The sequence below is a fragment of the Erithacus rubecula genome (assembly GCF_903797595.1).
Source record: "Erithacus rubecula genome assembly, contig: scaffold_244_arrow_ctg1, whole genome shotgun sequence".
NCBI classification, from domain to species: domain Eukaryota; kingdom Metazoa; phylum Chordata; class Aves; order Passeriformes; family Muscicapidae; genus Erithacus; species Erithacus rubecula.
The window spans coordinates 138341-156088 of NW_027636078.1; the positions used below are offsets into that span (position 1 = coordinate 138341).

The 17748-nt window shown below is 49.7% G+C and overlaps 2 long non-coding RNA genes across 6 annotated transcripts; one reads left to right on the plus strand and one right to left on the minus strand.

Moving 5' to 3' along the window:
• Positions 1–2913: 2913 nt before the first annotated feature.
• LOC306815826 lies at positions 2914–3538 on the plus strand. Its single transcript, XR_013777480.1, has 3 exons — positions 2914–2965; positions 3283–3327; positions 3436–3538. It is a non-coding gene; the product is annotated as an uncharacterized lncRNA (long non-coding RNA).
• A 2583-nt stretch (positions 3539–6121) lies between these two features.
• On the minus strand, positions 6122–9741 carry LOC306815829. Of its 5 annotated transcripts, XR_013777483.1 has the most exons (6): positions 9457–9651; positions 8436–8534; positions 7752–7819; positions 7540–7622; positions 6873–7103; positions 6122–6256 (listed from the first exon to the last, which is right to left on the minus strand). It is a non-coding gene; the product is annotated as an uncharacterized lncRNA (long non-coding RNA). The 5 variants fall into 5 exon arrangements; XR_013777484.1 differs by lacking the exons at positions 6122–6256; positions 7540–7622 and having other exon boundaries at positions 6971–7156; positions 9457–9650; XR_013777485.1 differs by lacking the exons at positions 6122–6256; positions 6873–7103; positions 7540–7622 and adding an exon at positions 7354–7472 and having other exon boundaries at positions 9457–9650.
• Positions 9742–17748: the final 8007 nt, after the last annotated feature.

Here is a 17748-nt window from a genome sequence, read left to right on the forward strand (position 1 = left end):
TTTTTCACGGAGTCACAGAATGACAGGGTGAGGCTGGAGGTACCTTGCCCAGCCCCTGCTCCACCAGGGCCCCCCAGCTGCCAGGATGCCCAGCCAGCTGCCCAGGATGTGTCCACGTGGCTTTTGAGTCTCTCCAGCCATGGAGACTCCACCACCTCCCTGGGCACTGCCCCACTGCTCAGTCACCCTCCCAGTGCAGAAGTGTGTCTTGAGCTCACAGGGCCCCTCCTGTGTTTCACTTTGTGCCTGTGGTCCCTGGGGCTGTCCCTGGTCCCGTCCCCTCTGCAGCCCCCACCCGGGTATTTTTGCCCAGGAATGTGTTGCCGTGAGCCTGCTCTGCTCCAGGCTGGACAGTCCCAGCTCTCTCAGGCTCTCCTCATGGCAGAGATGCTCCAGTCCCTCCATCACCTTCCTGGCCTCGTTCTAGACTCTGTCCAGTCTGTCCCTGTCTCCTATACTGGGCAGCCCAGCTCTGGGCCCAGCACTCCAGGGCTGGCCTCACTGGTGTGGGGCAGAGGGGAAGGATCCCCTCCCTCCCTGGGCTGTGACACAGCTCCCAGTGCAGCCCAGGATGCTGTTCTGCATTGCTTCAGGAGCACATTGCCAGCCCATGGGCATCCTGGTGTCCAGCAGGACCCTGGCAAATTTTTGTTTTCCAGCTGGCTGGCCCCCAGCAGATACTGGTGCCTGTTGCACCAGATACTGGTGGTTGCTCCCTCCCAAGGACAGGACTCAGCACTTGTTATTGAATTGTCACCGTTGTTAAAATGTCATCCCTGTGGATGGCAGCATTTCTCTCTGGCAGATCAGCCACTCCTCCTGCTTTTGTGGGAGGGTAGACTCTGCCCCATCACTCAGTTATTACAAAAGGGTCAGAAAGGACTGGTCTTAGCATTGTCCTCCTGGGCACACTGCTGGACTTTGTGCCATTGTTCACCAGGGATCCAAGAAGGCAGATTTTGTGCAAGGCATCTTTGCTTGTATGTACATATTGAGAAAGAATTGGTAGGATTCAAAGCAGGGATTTCTGTTCCATATCTTATGTGAGAAAAATGTAATGATCCATGCTCCCTCTCACTAGTGGTGGTTAAAGTGGTCCTGTTGTTGGTGACGATGGATGTCAGCTGCATAGGAACTGGTCCAGTCTGGTGTGACATACTGTAGGAAGAGGCCCTCTGAGGGAGGTAAAAGCTGGTGTGTAGAAATCCTTCAAAGACTATTCTTCAAACCACAGAAGACCCTATTTTGTGTCGATCAGGAACAATTCCTAGGCAAGGGATGAAACTGTGCTTCTGTGAGTTCCTTTACCTCCAAGGTCAATTCTTCCATTAATGATGACAGATTGTCCTGGTTTATTGATGATTGAGAGAGAGAGACAGGAACTACTGACTTATGATCAGAATCTCAATTAACTGTGAGCTACATATGCTTATATACCATTTTTAGGAAGGCTAGTAATTTTTTACTGCATTCATTGAGTTAAACATCACACAGACAAGCTTTACCCTTCTACTGAGTTAAATCATCTTTCCTGTTGCCAGTCTTGATCCAATCTTCTTGTAATCTTCAAAGCTCTTTTTGCTCTTGCCAAGGCAACTTGGTTATCAAAGTGCATATGCTAATTAAATCCACAGTACTCTCTGTCTTAGCTTTCACACTTTTCATTTGAAAGACACATGTCTGCCAAGAAGGCTGGGAATCTTCCTGGAATGGAAAGCTCCCTCCATCCAAATTGTTATAACTTGAAATTTCAGGGCTTCCAGGAAAAGATATGGGAAAAGAAATAATATTTCTTTACTGGAATATATATATATATATATATATATATATATATATATATATATACACGCAACAAGGGAGAATAAACAACCAAAACAAGGGCAACAACCCCCCAAAGCAGTCCCACGTCCCACCCATCCAGCAGTTTCTCCCGTTGCTGTAGTTCTGGCCACAGCCGGCAGAGGGCGCTGCAGGCTCCTGTCGGGGCAGAGTGGCTGCAGCAGCTCTGCCGTGGCTCCAGGGGGCGCTGTTGGCTCAGGCAGCTTCAGGGGCCGCCTTGCCAGCCCTGAGCCAGCCCTGGGGCTGACGGCACCCTCGGCGACAGAGAACATGGGGCTTTGGTTTTCCTGGTTCTCACCTGTCTGGTGCAGTATCCTGGTGTGGCAGCTTTGCTGAGGTTCCAGTCAAACAGCAGCTGGGGCTCCCTCTCTCCAGAGAGAAAGAGAATAAGTGGAGTGGTCCGGTTTCCCCTGAAGCACTGACACAGATGGTGAGGGTGTTCTTGGCAATGGGAGTGTTGAAAAGTCCCTGTCAACCAGCAGCTGCCACAAGCAACGGGCTCACCCATGGGTGGCAAGGAGAATTCTGAAGCAGTGCTGGGTCCAACACCAAAACCTGCCCAAAGTGTCCTGCTCCTAGCATAGCCAGCTGGTTCTTCCCTCATCAAGCCAGTGCCCAATCCCGCTCTCCCTCCCTGGAAGCTTCCAATGAAGTGGGAGGGTCACTGGCCAATTCTTTTGTAACTCAACTGCCCATCATTGATTCCCCACTGCTCTCAACTGCCCTCTCCTCTCCACATCCCCCTTTTCAAGTAACAAATGGGAGATAATTCACCAAAAAAGCCCTCCCAAACCCACAACATGTTCCACCTTGAATTCCTTCCCATGCCAACACATTACCTCAAACTTAAACTTCTAAAATATATAGATACATAGATGCAGATATGGAAACAAGCACAGTGTCTTGAGCAATTCACCCCAAAACAAGGTCATCTTGAAATACACATCTTCTTTCTCCATATTCTGCATCACCCACCAAGTGCAACCCAGTCCCAGACAAAGACAACCCCACGGATAGGGCAGGTACTGGGAGGCACATGGCTTGAGCTCAGCCCCCCTCTCTCCATGGCTTGAAGGTGGCCATCAAACACGTGGCCCAGGAGAGCATCCAGCAGTGGGACGAGCTGGTACATGAGCAAGACCAGCGGGACAGGGCGGGCCGGGGAGGGCTGGGATACAGCCGAGAGCCCGGCAGTGGCTGGCGGGGGATGGTGGGCATGGGCTCAGAGCCAGAGCCAAAGCATGGCAGGCCTGGCAATACTGGAGATCGGGCTGGGGCTGGGCAGGGGCCACCTGCCAAGCATCCCCTGGGGCTTGGCACGAAGCCCAAGCACCAGGGAGGCTGCCCATGGTGGGGGGGACACCAGGGCATCCCAGGCAGGAGCCAGCGCAGCAGCCACAGGGCAGCATCAGGCCTGCTGGAGGCATTGTCTCCTCCTCACAGCCCGACGGCACCCGTGTTCCTCTGGAGATCGTGCTCATGGAGAAGGTGGGCTCTGGCTGCCCCTACATCATCCAGCTCCTCGACTGGTTAGGGCTGCCTGACAGCTTCCTGCTGGTCATGGAGTGCCCGGAGGCATCTCGGGATCTCCTGCAGTTGCTGCTGGAGCAGGAGTTCCTGTGCGAGGAGGTGGCGCGCTGGCTTTTCTGCCAGGTGCTGGAGGCCGTGTGGCACTGCACCGCCTGCGGCGTCCTGCACCGGGACATGGAGCCGGAGAACCTCCTCGTGGGGCCGGAGAGCGGCGAGCTGAAGTTCATCGACTTCAGTCGCAGCACCTTCCTCCAGGAGCGCGCCTTCACACGATTTGCCAGTGAGCCCCCAGCCCGGGCCCTGCTCCCAGTGCCGGGCACTGCACGGCCCCATTCCCTCCTGGGCCGTGGGCTGCAGCCTTCAGCCGGCTGCCGGCTCCTGGGGCACGGCATCTGCCCCGTGCCAAAGGGCAGCCGGCCCTGCCGGCAGAGAGGGGGCTGCATAAGCCGGGCCCCGGCCTCTCGGCCTGCCTGGCCGGCAAGGCCGTGGGCTGCTCTGCCGGCCTCCTTTGCCTTGCACAAGGGCTCCTTGCCTTTGGCCAGTTGCCTGGGGGACATGGTGCCCTCCGGGGGAAGTGGGACCCGCCGGCGCAGCCCCTGCCTCAGACAGGAGTCCAAGTCCCCCGCAGACAGGCCAGAGCTGGAGCAGATCTTGCGGCACCCTTGGGTGCTGGGCGGGCATTTTTGATGCTTCGCCGCAGCCTGTGCAGCACCTGCTAACCACGTCCCACGCAGGACCCCAAAAATAAAACAAGCACAAACCCATTGCGGGCTGTCAAGTCTGGTCCTTGCCAGCAGCTTCAGCTGAAGAAAGCTCTTGGGAAAAGGGGAAATCTCAGTGATCCCTTCAGCCTTCAAGCTTTCCCTGCCTTTCTTTCAGCATGGTAACTTTGTGTCTTCCAGCACTGGAGGGCCAGGAGGGGCTTGAACAAACCAAGAAATGCAACACTGAAACAAGAGCTGCCCTTTCAAGCTGAAGCAAAGGCCACCTGGGCTCTCCTGAAGTGAAACCAGGGAGGGCTCTGGCTGCATTGCCACAGCCAGCGGCTGGCAGGGGCACAGACCTTGCTCTGCCAGCCAAGCTGGCACCAGAACCAGAAGTCCCAAAAGGTCATTTAAGCCCTGATGGACTCTTCCTCTTCCTCTCTCTCCAATGGGCAGCAGGCAAACCTAGGCCTGGCCTGGTGGCTCACGGCAGAGCCTTCTTCCTCCCCAGAGAGCCTCCTCACTGTGTTCCCCACCAGCCCGGCACTCCCCAGCTCAGCCCCCAGAGCCAGGCCTCGCCCATGCCCCAGGCGCCCTGAGCCAAGTGGGGATTGCGGCCATCCCGGCACAGCCACAGCAAATCCATCCAGCTTCACACCTCTGACAAGGAGCGTGAGATTATTAACCTCTGGAGCTCTTGGTCCAACTTTGTCAAGCTATCTTAACTGATCAAAGCAGCTTATAGTTTCTAAAAAGATTATTTATTACAAAGCACATCTTATTACATATCACATCAGTCTCAAAGGTTGAGCAGAAATGCAATGGCAGAAGGAATGGCAAAAGGAATTGACAAATTGCAGTGACAGATGGCTAAAAAGCTCCAACTCTTCTTAATACCAACTCTTATACAGAATTTTCCCAACAAGGTACGACACAAACTCGAACCACCACTTTTTAACTTATTAGAATTCTACTTTCTTTACGCACTCTGTTGCATATAAACTACGCATACGACCTATTTCATTCTATCCAAAAAATGCAAACCATATTCTTACTATAGCTCTAGTATGTCTATATACTCACTACAACCATGGTCCTGGAGCCTCAACTGAAAACATCAGCATGTTTTTTCAACCTTCAGTAGAACTTGCACTGCAACTTTGGCATTTGAAACCTTTCACTTGCTAAAAGCACTAGAGCCCATATTAAAACTTACTTACTGACTCACTTACTTATCCTAAAAGTTATGTGTGAGTGGCTCAATATATTCAATTCAAGTGGCTTAATACATTCTTTCACAGGATTTCATTCAGTCCCTGCATTCTGATTTCTCTCTGAGGAATTCAGACAAACCCCTGACCCACTGACTCCAACAGGGAATGAAATTGGCCAATTCTGCCAGGAATGCAAAACCATCCTGGGGTTTGTTTGGCCAAAGATGGACCATGAAGGTGTCTCTACTAGCAGTGGGTGTGAGTACTGATACTTTTGGGTTGTGTGGTGCCTCTGGCCCCTCACAAATCAGGGCAAGGCTGAAGGAAGGAAGCTGCAGGTGAGGGCAATGTTGGCTGTTTCAAACTGCTTGGTGCAGAACTAGAACAGCTTTCCTCCTTTCTCTCCGTCACTGGAAAGGATATTAAGATGAAGCTGCAGTAAACTATGTCTTTCGTGGGTTGTTGTGCAGTTGTTGTTTTCTCTGGCTTTTAAATTTATTTCCAAGGGGTGTAGTGAGGAGCAAGTTGCTGGGTTGCATGACTTCTGACTGAGCTATCACAGAAATGGGTATCTTGTGTGCACAGGCTTCCTGGCAAATCAAGATGTGATGTGGAAATCCTAAGTGAGGATTTCCAGCCTTGACTACGCATGACACAGGCTTCTGAAAATGGAACTGATCTTGGCAGAATAACAGCTGTGAAGTGAAGCAGAACTAAAATACAGGGAAGCAGAAAAAACAAGTGCAGTGGTACTTCTTGGTCTTGCATGTACCTCGTGCCCCTGCCTCTGTGAATACTTGGTTTTGCAGCTCAATGGAGTTCATTTCAGTGTTTGTTGCATTTGATTTTTGTGGTCAGTTCCTCTAAACAAGTCCCCTTCTTTACTGAACACATCCCTGGAGTGGGACCAGACTCACCCTTAGCCTGGAGGAATCCTCTGCCCCTCTGGAGAAGGAGTGAAGTCAAGGGCTATGAGCAAAGGAAAAGAACCAAACCATGGGCATTATGTCCTTGATGCATGCAGCACCACTTGTTTGCCAAGTTCCCAGCACTGATCCATCAAAACAAGAAAATGCCTGTTCCTTCACTCCTCTAGCTCTCCCCCCACACCTCCCTTGCTTCCCCTGCTCTTAGCCTTGGTGTGCCAATGTCCTGCATTCTTTTAATGTCTGGAATAGTTAGGAATAAGCATGCTGGAAAAGGGCACTCTGAATTGGTGTCACCTGTCATGGATAAAACCCCATAGTGACAATCAGAGCACAAGTGTGAAAGCTGGGATCCTTTGACTTCTGCAGTGGACTTCATTGTCTTTTCCTCCTCTCTTTCAGCACAGGAAACAGTCCTTACACTCCTCCCACCTTTGCCAAAAGCTGTGGTGTTTGAGCAGCCAAAGCCAAGAGGTTTCAGCACCAGGGGTCTGTGCTGGAGGGCTCCTGGTCCTGCCCATGCTGTGGGCTAAGCCAGAGGGATGCAGGGTTCCTCTTTTCCTCCCTGCTGGGAGTAGCTGCCTAGGGAATTTGGGATCTGGGTGAAACTCCAGCTCTCCAGGTGTTCAGGGATGCAAGGTCTGAGGGACTACCTTTACCTGTGGCTTTCCAGGTCAGCAGGAACAAGAGGAAATGGGGTGCCAGAGCCGTGTCCTATCAGGCTGCATTTCCCTCTGAGGACAGAGAATCTGGGCTGAGGTGAGATTGCCACGAGTGCTTGGATGAGCAATCCAGGGAACAGAGAGCTCGGAATTGCAGCAGCTGCTGGAACCATTGCCTTAGGTCTGCTCTGTCTGTGACCAGTGGGATTTGTGCTGGAGAGAGAGGCGCTGTCTGGAACAAGAGGTGGAGTAAATCCTCTCTGGGGATGTACAGTGAAGGACTGAATAGCATGGAGGGAGAAAGTATTTTAAACTCTATCACTATTTCTCCCAAAACTGGTGATGTGGTGGCTGGGTTTGGTCTGGGCCTGTTATTCTTCATGCAATTTTGAAATTGTGTTTTATGATTTACTGTCCAGTATCCTTCTAACAAAAGGTGACAGAAATTTGGAACTTGGGTCCATTCACGGTAAAAAGTTGCCAAGGCTAGAGGACTGGGGTGATAACTGCTTCCAGGAAAGGTTACTTATTAATACTATGCCAGACTTCCCTCAGTGATTATCAGTCCTGAATGGCTATGAGTTCATGTTCTTCTCACTTGGGAATTAGAAACAATTTCAGTATAAGTAGAAATTTTAGAAAAATCCAGCTAAAAAAATCTCACCTCTGTCCCCTCTAAATTATCTCAGTTTTTCCCAGCTAGGAGCTGCACAGAAGTCAGGCAGGGGAAATGGCATCAGGGAACAGCTGGAAAATCAAAGCACAAAGAGAAGATAGAGCAGCAAAGGGTAGGAAAAGGGAAAGGTTTCTGAAAACATTTCTGTGGTTGAATTAATAATTATTTCAGATTCCCCAGTGTGAAGAGCCCAAACTCACAGCCATTCAGGCCTGACAGTCCCCTGCAGTGAGAGCCCAGCACACATCCACAGAGGCAAGACCATCATCTGAAAGAAAAAAATAGAAGAAAAAGGTGATTTCTTTTGCTTCAAAGTTATTTCAAGTTCTTAAAGCCCAACCAGTATTTGCTCTTAATTTGGGTTGGGTGAATCATGAGCAGTGGGCACGGGTCATGTCATTCACTTAGCTGAAACCCCAGGGTAGTTTAGAGGGGACACAAGAGATGTTTGTGTAGGAAAATGTGAGGGGATGTCAAGGGCAGTGAGGTGGCATTTTTGAGGGGATTGCTGAGGTATCTGAAGGGAGCCCAGCAGACAATTTCCCTGGGAAAGCCAAGGCCCCTGGGGAGCGCAGCCAGGGCTCTCCAGGGGTAGCAGGGAGGGCTCAGCACTGGGGACTCTTTGTGTCCTCCTTCCTTGGCAGCAGCCAGCAAGGAAGAGAGGAGAGGCTCCGTGCGGGATGAGGCCGGAGAGAGCGAGCAGAGGAGCGGCCTCAGGCTGGAGAGGGGCAGGAGAAAGGCAAAGGGACCTCCCTGGGGTCACTGTGGGGAACAGAATGGACCCTTGGATGACCAGGGGAGGTGAGGAGTGGATCTGAGCTCATCTGCAAGGAAATCAGGAGGGGATATTTTGGAGGGAAAGCTGAGGTGATGAATTCACTCACCCTGGCAGGAGTTGTGTTTGCACAAAGTGGGACCAGAGGTGAAGGTCAATCCAAAGCCAACCCTGCTTGACCTCTGAATTCCAGGATAAGTTTTACAAGCTGCCAAATGAGGGATTAAAAAGACATAAAAATGAAACTAAGAGCATGAGTGAAGTTCATGGGACTCCATTACATTGTTTCATAGAATTCATAACAGAGTTTTGAGCTTTTAATGACAACAATGCAGTTCTTTACTTGGGTTAGTCACTGTGTGGGATTTGGGGGCTTATCTGGATTTTAAAGCCCTTGTGGTGGCCCTGACACTGCTCAGGAGCTGGTAGGAAAAGCAAGGTCAGAGCTCCAGGCAGGCACAGGGTACTTTCCATCAGAGTGGATTGTGGAAGAATTGTTTGGGACTTGAATTATCTCTCTAGGTGATCACAGCCCAGAGTCAGGGATTTGTATAATTCCATACGTTTGACTCCCAAAACTTCCCAGCCCAGGGCCTTGAGCTGACAGGGCAGCACAAAGATTGTTCTCTGTGCAGTGCTCAGATTTGGGTTTTACTGTCAGCTTTTCTAGTTCCCATGAATTATCCCATAGCCCCATATTCCCTGCTCAATTCCTGCTGCCCTAACCTCGCAGTGCCTCATGGAGGGTGGATATTCCCATGCAGAGCTGCTGCTTGAATACCAGCTGTGCCAGGAACCAGCAGAGTTTCCAAGCAACCTCAGCAGCATCGGGACAGGCATATATTCCAAAGAATTTGCTATTTAAACCTTCATTCTCCAGCCCCACCCATGTCCCTGAGGGGCACCTGACAGAGTTGCCTGGAATTCACCTGATTTAGCCCCCCTGAGCTCAGGCTCCAGGTGATGTGTTCAAGCAGGAGAAGGCAGGGCCAGAGGCACTCCCAGCCCGTGCCAAGGCAGCCCCCATGCCCATGGGAGGACATCAGTTCCTTTCAGAGCTTCAGCAGTGGTCACTGTGAGTTCTTTTCCCTCAGGAAAGGATGCACATCCCTGCCTCCAGTGGGACCCACCTGTGAAAGCTTTCCATCCCTTCTGCACTTCCAGCTGGCTCCCTGGAAACTTCCACCTTCATCCAAACAAAACTTCATCCCACCCAAACCTTTGATGTTAAGGCATCTCTGCAGGCTAATGCTTGGGATTGAATATCTGTGAGGGAAGATGGCCTTGGCTTTAATGCTGCTGCTGGATGATGGCCTCAGGCTGGAAGGGAAGGGATTTGGGGTGGCTGGGACATACCTGGCAGCTGCATGGGAGCACTGGGAGGCTGGAACAAGGAATTGCTGTCTGAGCCCCTCACCAGGTAATGCCAGCTGTTTCTTGGGGTGCTTTTGGGCTGTCAGTGGCCTGTATCCAGGCTGAAGCATCTCCAGGTGCCTGTTCAGAGCAGCCCCTGGCCCAGGAGCCACGGGCAGCCCTTGAGCCGTGTCCGTGCCAGCGCTGGCTGGGCACCCCAGCGCCATCCCCGGGACATGTGCTGGGCACAGCCCCTCCCCTGCAGAGCCCAAGGACAAGAGCTGCTGGGTCCCTTTCAGGGGCTCCTAGCCTCCTCCTGCCCCACATTCCCTGCAGTTGGGACACACACAAACACCAAGGAACATTGTTGGCAACGAGCAGGAGACGCTGAGGCCTCTGTGCAGCTCTGGGCCACAAAAGCAGCCCCAGCTTCAGCAGCTGCCATCATTTTGACAACACTCACCTGCAGGAAATGCCCTCTACCACACTCCAGAGGAACTTTGGTCATGCAGCAAGGGAAGCCTCACAACGTATTCTGCTCATTTCTCTATGCAAAGGGACATTGCAAGAGCAAATTTACAGGTGCTGGGGAAATCCTGGAAAGGCCAGGAAAATCAGGGTTATGGGAAGAGTTTGGTGCTGTCATGTTGGGGACCAGCCTGTTGTACCCTACAGCCATCGCAAGGGTTGGTGTGTAAAGCAGCTTTAGCAGAAGAGGAGATGCAGTTGTTTTGCTGGTGCCAAGAATTCCCATCCTTGGGAGGTTCATGCTCATAACCCATAGAGTAGCTCAGTCAGTTGGAGCAGGGTCCTGGTAATGCTAAGGTTGTGAGCTCACTTCTCAAATGTACCATGTACTTGAGAGTCACATTTTTAGGATCCCTCTCAACCCAAATATAGTCTGTAATCTGGAAATAAATAGGAAAGTTCTCAGCTGAATTTTAAGAGAAGAGGTTTTACCATTGCAGAGCTTTTTGAGTTGCAGAGCAAGGGGGAGGGGGAGCATCTCACCTGGCAGGTGTTGGAGAAGCAGCCCGAGTGGAACCGTGCCCGGCCCCGGCTGAGCGGCTCCTGCTGCCCGCGGCGATCCCGGTCCCGATCCCGGCCCCGATCCCGCGATCCGCACCCTGCCGGCCCGGGGAGAGGCGGCACCGCTCCGAACCCCCAGCGGACACCGCCAAAACCCAGAACCGGCCCCTGGTACCACCTGAGCACCTCGGGCTCCACGCAGCACCGGGAGCAGTCCCTGGGCTGGACTCGGCGCAGCGCTCCGGGCGAGAATCCCGCCCCATCCCAGGAGGAGCATTCCCGGATGGAGCGGGGTGGGAGCGGCTCGGCCGCAATTAAAGCGCGCGGGCGGGGCGGGGCCCGGGGGCGGGGCCTGCACGGGACCCAGAGCGCATGCGCGGGGCGGGGCTGAGGGGATTCAAACGGCGGGGAGAGTCCAGCAGCGCCATTTGTTCCTGGATGCTGCTGGAGGAGGGTCTGGGCTGTCTTTGTCTTTTCGTTTATGTTTCTTGCCTTCTATGTTTCTTTTTCTCTATACTTCTCTTCTCTCCCCATTCTTCCTTTCCTCCCTCCCTCCCATGCTCCTACACAGCCAACCCTACACTACAACTGTTTTTATGACGTGGTTTTAGGGTATTTTTTAGGATTTTTTAAAGTGTATTTTTAAAATTTTTCTAGGTTTTTTGGGGTTTTTTTGAGGATTTTATTTTTATTTTGGGGTTGTTTTTGAGGGTTTTTAAGGGATTTTTCTTATTTTTTGTGGGCTTTGGGGATTTTTGGGGGTGTTTAAAGTCGAATTTTGGGGTTCTTGGTGTATGTTTTTTAGTTTGGGGGTTTTTTTGTGTTTTTTTAAAGGGGTTTTGGGGTGTTATGAAATGTTTTTACGGTTGTTTTAGGGTATTTTTTATGGATTTTAAAATTTTTTTTAGTGTTTTAGGGATTTTTGAGGGTTTATGGAGAGGGTTGTTTTAAGGTAATTTTTGGGGGTTTTTTGGGGTTTAATGGGTTTTTTGGGGGTTTTGGTTTTTGGAGGATTTGGAGATTTTTGTGGTCTTCTTTTGGGTTTGTGTGGTTTGTTGGATTTTTTTCCTGCTTTTTGGATTTCTTTTTTTTTTTTTTTTTTTTTTTTTTTTTTTTTTTTTTGTGGGGTTTTTTTCCAGTTTTTTTCAGGATTTTTTCCTCTTTTTTTTCGAGGGGGAGGGATTTTTTTAATTTTTAACATTTTTTATTTCACTTTTTCCCCACAGAATTTTCCTCCCTGGGTCAGTTTTTTAAGCGCTGCTACAAGGAGATGCTGGAAGGCACCGAGACCCCTGGGGACCCCCCAGGGACACCCAGGACTCAGCAGGAAGAGCCCAAAAATTTTAGGGACGTTCCCCCCCTAAATCATTAACCCCCACCAGAACCTTCCCCTGTATCTGTGTGGACATTGTGGGAATTAATTCAGAATTTTCTGGGGAGGTTTTGGGGAGGTGGGAGCACCTTAAAAATTAAAAAAAAAAAAAGGGATTTGGGGAAAAGTTTGGGGAATTTCACCTCAAAAATGGTGAAGGGAGCCCCAGAAATTGACATAGGACGAGGTGGTTTTAGCCAAAATCTGGGATTTGGCCTCAAAATCTCCCAGAATTTGGGGAATCGCCTCAAAAATCCACCTTGAGGATTTTTGCTCTGTCGGGGGGGGGGGGGGGGGAGGCTGCACTATTGGGTTTTGCATCTATACTATATAGTATAAGGTATATTGGGGAAAAATACTTTCAAATATTTTTTTTGTACTTAGAAACATTTCCTGAAGAAGAACTTTTATGCAATATATTACTGGACAGTAGTAGAAGAACTGAAAATCATGGTTCAGTTTATATTCAGACATAAGATTTGAAGGACACTTTGTTACTGTCAGGCAAAAAAGTATCATAGAATTATCCTGCCTTTAAAACACATATTATAAAAATATTTATATCTAAGTGCTTTTTTATCAGATCTGTAGCAAAGAAAATATTCCACACAAGTGAACCATTAAATAATTACAAGGCATCAAAAGTAGATACAGCTTTTGCTACATGCAAAGCCAGTTATTTCTGAAGTTGCCCCAGTTTTATATTTGACTAAGAAAAGCAACAAATTAAAACTTTATAATTCCAACAGGAGGGATTAATCATATGTTTATTGCAAAGTCCTTGGAAAGAACAGTAATTCAGGAAGGTCTTGGTGTGCTCTGTGGCAACTCCAGTCATATTTCTAAGTGAGCTGCATAGAGCACTCAGTAATGAATGCAATTGTTTCCTTGGCCATTTAGAGGTTTTCTACTTTTCCTTTTATCTGGGTATTATAGACTCAAGTACAATTGCTGCAATAAAGTGCCTTGAAAGCAATTTAGCAATGGTATTTCCATGCTCTTGAATACATCCAACAGCATATGCATGCCTACAGGAGATCAATAAAGGGTTTAGGACCCAGTTCTCTTGAGATATCCATGCAAAGGATGTCCATGGACTCAGCAACTCACTATCAGATTAATTCTAAAATGACTGTGGTATAATTTGATGAAAAGAAAGTGACCCATCCATAGTGCCATGAGATTTGAACTCAGGACTCCAGTCCTGTCATACCAAACCAACATTTTCCTTAAAGCAAGTGCCAGGATGGAGAATTAATGTCAGAAGAGAAATGTCATAGAAAAATGCTGCATTTGGGGATTAAACAAACAGAGGCAAGGAAAGCCTTACAGGAAGCCCTTCCTTTTTGTAAAGGCTGTGAGCCTTCTCAACTTCCACTGAAATTGCTGTGGTTGTGCTTAGGACTTTTCAGGAGCAAACCCCAAATGTGTTCTCAGCTTTCCCACAGCACCAAGCTCTCCTCCAAACCCATAATATGTGTGCAGATCACACATTGCTGCATCGTTAGCAGCAGCACTGGCTTTGGGAAAATATTTCTCTCATTACCCTGCTGACTTCAAAGAAAGTGAATTTCAGTAGCAATAGAGCATTTCTCTCCCCTAGTAAAGTCAGAAGACTCCTGATGCAATGTAGCAGCATCTACCTACAGAGCAGTAGAGATCTAATGGGACTTGTTAAATTTTCCACCTGGGTTATATCAAGTTTAATTTTGTTGTGGTTTTTAAAGGAACAAGCTTTTCTATCTTGGTATACACTCAAAATACAGATCTTTTTCAAGAGATATTTTTCTCCTCTTGAAATATCAGCCAAATGATTAAAGTGAGACAGGTGCTGTAGACAGCTGTGAGAACACCTGCCTGGTTACAGATGATCACAGAGAGCAAATATTTCAGCACTTTCACTGGTTGTTCTTCTGGAATAGAGTGTTGCTGGTGGTAAGACTGAAATCTTATATTGCCTTTTACTGACAAGATATAACTTCCATTTCCATGGGCTCATTTTACATATGTATTCTTGCACATGTAGAAATTTTAATCTGGTATTTATGTTTCCATAGTTTGATTGAATTTGCTACATAAAGAAGAATTTCAGCTATTTTTAGCAAAGGAAAGCCTGTTTGGGTTTCAGCAGAATGATAAGCCAAGCGTGCTTTAAATTCACTTTGCAATTACATCCTCTACAAAAATAGAGCAGGTAAACAATAGTCTAATTACTGCAGATAATAAATGAGATTTAGGAAGATGCATGAAACTAAATCTGTCATATTCTTCATTGTGTTGCCATAAAATTACAGGGCACAGATGCTCTTGGAAAAGATATTTGGGAAATGTTAATGTTCAGTGATCAGTGTTCAGTGATATTCAAAGATGAATAGCTGGGATTTGTGGTGGTGTTATGCTGCAATGCAATTTCAAGTAATGGTGGAATAGCATCTGTTCACAAATTCCTGTATGTTTTCTTGTATTACAGAGAACTTGCACATGTGTGCATCTGCAGATCTCAGTTTTGTTATCTGCAAAGAATTACCAATGTGTTTTTTATTAGAAATATTTCTGAGAACTACTCAAAAGTGTGGAGCAGTAGAATTGTCCTGTGCACAGCATGCACCTGAATATCCTCCATGGTAGGCCATTAATTCCAGAATTTTCCAGGTTAGTTCTCTTATCAGCACACTGTATCAATCCACAATTTAAATTATTTCTTTTCTTTGCTTAGTTTGTTTTGAAGTAGTGAGGGGGCACAATTTCAGAAATGCATTCACTAAGCACTACTTAGAGCAACTTGCTTTTTTTAATGTTGGCCATTATTGATTAAAATATAATTTGGACTGTAAATGTTTGGCCTTACTAGGCTACAAAACTGTGGGACATGTGGGGTTCTATTTAGTGAGAATTTTCCTGAGCAGCCAACAAAAACAACTGACTGCAATGACCCATAGAGAGTGCAAAGGAGGCCTGAAGAAAGAGGCTTTTCTGGATGAAGCAGCACATAAATGGACATGAGGAAAATAAGGGCCATGCAACATGAAGAGAGATGTCCCTTCTTTTTTGAACTCCTGTCTTCTCCTTTTGGCCTCCTCATTAGAAATTTCGTTGTAAGTCAGTTGCTGGGACAATTTTTTTGAGGTTTGTTACACTGTGTTTAAAGAAAGACAAACACCATCCCAGCGAGGAGGAGCATTCCTAATTCAGGCTCTGTCTGAAGCTGTGTAAGATGAAATGGGAAGAGATTTTCTGGGTAGTGGGTTTCAATTTTTGTGAGAAAGCCAGCACACAGAGGAAAAGATGACAGGGCACCTTGAAAAACACTCACTCCAAAAGATGCTCCAGAATGTGATGAGAGCAACAATCCCTGTGCCAGCATGTCACCCACAGGGCAGTGGCTGCAGGGACAGGGCTGGGCTCCTCACAAAGGACCTGGGAGGAGGCAAGAGAAGGCAGAGTCAGCCAGAACTCAAGACAGGCTGGATGTAAAGAAAATATCCACTGTGTGTGTGGGATGAGCTCCTGCCATACCACCAAATACATAAATATTCCACCACTTGAGCCCTCATGGTTTAACCATATAAAGAAATAAAAAACTGGCATGAATTAAAATAGATGGAAGAAATAGGTCTATTTTTTCCTGCTCTGAAAACTTTCCTGTTCAAACCACTGTTTAAATAAAAAAAAATAAGTGACACTAAGCAGGTCATTCATTGCAAGATCAACTTTGTAAAATTATATTGAAAAGACTTGGCTGTGGGGGGGGGGATTTTACATTCTAACTCTCCCCTGATTGTGGAAAGAAAGAGAATAAAAGGAAGGAAAAATGCAAAAGCCCTTGGTGAAGACAGCAGTGTGAGTTCACTGTCATTGTAAACCATTAACCTCTCGGGAAAAGCAACATCCTTCCAGGCAGCAGGACTTTAGCTCTGATGGAAATGCTGACAGAACTGCTGCCCCTTCCTGCTGCTGCTTCCATCTCCACAGAATGAGAAATGTGCCAAATCTGCTGCAGACAGGCAGAGGCAGTGAGACAGCAGCAGCCAGCTGGCTGGGAAAGGGGCCCAGAGAATGTGTGCAGTGTCTCTTTTCCTTTGCCCTCTCCCGTCCGGCCTTGTCCACTCCCAGCGGGAACTCTGCTCGCGACCCACCCGAGCCCGGCCCGCGCGGGGCCGCGAGCGGGGCCGAGCGCAGCGCCCCCCTCAGGCCGCCCGCCGCGGGCGTTGTGGCCGCACTCGGCGATCGGCGCCATGGCGGAGCTGCCGCTGCCCGCCGCGCTCAACGCCGGCGCCTTCCCCGCCAAGCTGTGGCGCCTGGTGAACAGCCCCCGCGTCCGCTCCGTGCGCTGGGACAGCCGGGGCCAGGGGCTGCTCATCGACCGCTCCCTGCTGGAGCGGGAGCTGCTCAGCCCGGGCGGCGCCCACGGAGCGGGCGGCGAAGGGGCGGGGCCGGGCCCGGACTCCTTCCAAGCCACGCACTTCGGCAGCTTCGTGCGCCAGCTGAACCTCTACGGCTTCCACAAGGTGCCGGGCGATGCCGGCGGCTGGCTCCACTACACGAATGCCAACTTCGTGCGCAACCGCCCCGAGCTGCTGCTCCGCATCCAGCGCCTGACCAGGGCCAACAGGCAGCGGCTGGCGGCGGGGCTGGAGGTGCGCAGCCGGCAGCCTGGCCGCTGGGGCCAATTGCTCGTGCCTGGCCAGTGCAGATGCACACCCAGGGCTCTGCAGCCTGGGGCTGGGGCTGGCGTGTGCCAGCGTGGCCAAAGCCTCTCAGGGCTCTGGGCACAGCAGGGGCCACAAGGCCACGAGTCCGGGGCTGCTCCCAGACAGTTCCTGGCTGCTCCACTGCTCGTGGAATGCCGGGGGTGGCCCTTGGTGACACGGGCGCTTCGTGTCATGGCCCTTTGTGATGTGGGACGTGGTGGTGGCCACAGACCATTGTGACATCAGGGAGCCCCACCCTTAACTCAGGGTATTTAAAGGGCGCAGAGCCCTGGAGTGCTCAGTCCCAGGAGCGCCGCTCTCTGAGCAGGAAGCAGCTCCCAGGACCCATCTGCACTGGACGCCAATAGCGACAGACAGTGACACTGACAAGGACAAAGGCTACTCCAACTCCAGGTCTGCCAGTCCCTTGCCCAGCTGGCTGGAAGGCCCCAGTGGGCAGTGGTCACGGGCAGTGGGCAGGACCTGCCCACTCGTCACAAACTGACGAGGAGGAGAGATCATTTTCCAAAATGGACCGTGAGCTTAGCTGCTGGGAAGGCCATGATGATGAGGAACTTTTCCCATGGGAAGGCCATAGCAAAGAAGAGCTTTCCCAGTGGCAAGATGTGACAGTCACAGAGGCCTATGAACAGCACATGCTGACGGTCCAAAAAATTTGCTGGTGGGAAGCCAGGAGGAGCCAAGAGCTGTACCAATGCCAGGTGTGTGTGCGAGTTGAAGAGGTTGCCCAGTACACCCATGAGACACATGAAGAGCTGCACAAACACAAAGAAAGTGTCAGAGTCCAGGAGCTGTACCAGTGGGAAGAGGATGGTGAGATACACCAAGAGATGAATGAATGGGAAGACAGTGATAGCCGAGAAAGAGCCCGATGGGACAGTGATGACAGTGATGTCAGGGAGGAGGACAGTCAAGGTGACAATGAGCACATGTGGGTGGACAGTGAAGATGAGAGT